We start from the raw sequence: 2,222 nt of genomic DNA, 5'->3' as shown, positions 1-2,222 counted from the left end.
TGAAGATGGAATATGTATCATTCCGAAACGTTTATTACTGATGTTAACAGTTGTTGACATAGTTCTAATATTCATTGTTCTCTTCACTATTATTATAGATTTCCTGAAGATGGAATATGTATCATTCCGAAACGTTTATTAATGATGTTAACAGTTGTTGACATAGTTCTAATATTCATTGTTCTCTTCACTATTATTATAGATGTCCTGAAGATGGAATATGTGTCATTCCGAAACGTTTATTAATGATGTTAACAGTTGTTGACATAGTTCTAATATTCATTGTTCTCTTCACTATTATTATAGATGTCCTGACGATGGAATATGTATCATTCCGAAACGTTTATTAATGATGTTAACAGTTGTTCTAATATTCATTATCCGTTTTTTATTTGAGATGTAATTTTGTCCTTTATCAGGGGCCGTCATCAACAATAAAACAACATGACTTAGTGAATCAGAAATGAGACTACAATAAAGTGAATCCACTCTGAATATTAGACTACACCAGGTTTATACCATCTAGACGTTGTTGAGTGTAATAAGTTATAATGGCTAATCTCCTAGTGAAGTTCGGAACTTGACTCAATAAGTGGATTACTAATGATTGTTTCAGGGCATCAGGTTTACAGGGTTGACTACGGGCTGGGTGTTATTCAGAGGGCAATCTAGTAATAATGTTCGGGGACTGGTTGACATTGTTTCTGTGTGTGTGTATTATTCATCGTTTTATGATATACCTTATGCTTAAATTAAAACCTACATACAATATTTCCCCTAATTAACGCCCCAGGGCGTCGCAAAGTGCAAAGGGGGTGATGGTGCTAATTATAATATTTGTGCAGTTCCGGATTCTATTTTTCACATGTGATTTGTTGATTTCAATGTTTATAAGTGTGTGTATTTTTTTTTTCAAATCAAAATTACGGTAATAAAAGTGGATTATTTGTTGGATTACTACTGCTGTCACAAAAGGTAAACTTTATAAAAATTCCAGGGGGCGCGTTAATTAAATGCAATATGGTATATCTACAGTTTGCTAGCTGCCCGAAATATTTTTTTCCATGAAGTATTTAGATTTAAACTTATTTTGGTAATTACTTTTCCATGTCTAAATATCTTGGTTATAATTGTGTTTAACCTTTGGATCATCAAAAACAAAATTTATCGTGCTTCACATTCTAGCTGAGGTGAATTTTTTTTCGATATTGTGTTTCAAAAAACACAAGGAGTTGCTCAAGTATGATCTTCAACTCCCCTTGTTTCGTTGGGTGCATACAAGATGCGAGTTCACTATTTAGCAAGTAGCCGAGTTTCTTGCAGGCAAGATAATATGTGACATTCAGAACTAGAACGCTGTCTTCTCCATCAGCGAATCAAATAACAGTCAGAGGCTACCACGTCCGGGCGATTGATTCGATTCACAGTGGACAATGATCATATTTGTAGATCTAACATTTTTAATGTTAATATGTTTTTGTATACAAAGCCAAGTCTGTCCTTGTAAAAGAAGAGAAAAAATAATTTATTAGAATTAGGGACTTTTATCATTTCTGAGTAGTCTTACATTTGTTAAAGTTAACTTAAGCCTTTTTTTTTTTTTTTTTGCAGCTGTAGTAACGTTTAACTTAACGTGGATTTCACTTAACTTTCGTTGAACTATCAGGGTTTTCTTGGGAACTCACGTTCAACTTTCACATGGCTTTGTTTGGCCTTTGTTAAGCTCTTTGGTAGACTTTTTTACTTTAATTAGAAGTTGCTTAACATTGCTTTGCTGAGTTTAATAGTGCTGAACTTGAGATTTAGAATAGTTTTATTTATCTTCATTGACTATAATTTGGATTTTAAGTTTTAACATTAACTTGGAGATTTAGTTTGTTTGCTTAAAATTTTAGTAATAGTCTTATTTACAGTGGGGGGGGGGGATACATCCATTTAATGAGAATTGAATCAAAGTCTACCAATAGTCTTATAAGTTCGACGCACCGACCACAAACACAATTGCCCTCGTTTTTTTTTCTTTCTGTTTTTAATTTTGTAACTGTATTATTATTTTGTTTTTGTGAATATACATTTTTTTCTTGGCGGTTCTTCACACCAGGGAGATAGTCACACTCTACATTCTAGGTTTTTTTTTTTTAGAATTTCGCGCAAAGCTACACGAGTGCTATCTGCGCTAGCCGTCCCTAATTTAGCAGTGTAAGACTAGAGGGAAGGCAGCT

The sequence above is a fragment of the Limulus polyphemus genome, unplaced genomic scaffold (genome assembly GCF_000517525.1).
Source record: "Limulus polyphemus unplaced genomic scaffold, Limulus_polyphemus-2.1.2 Scaffold3263, whole genome shotgun sequence".
Classification (NCBI taxonomy): domain Eukaryota; kingdom Metazoa; phylum Arthropoda; class Merostomata; order Xiphosura; family Limulidae; genus Limulus; species Limulus polyphemus.
Note: the sequence above shows the minus strand (reverse complement) of the source record.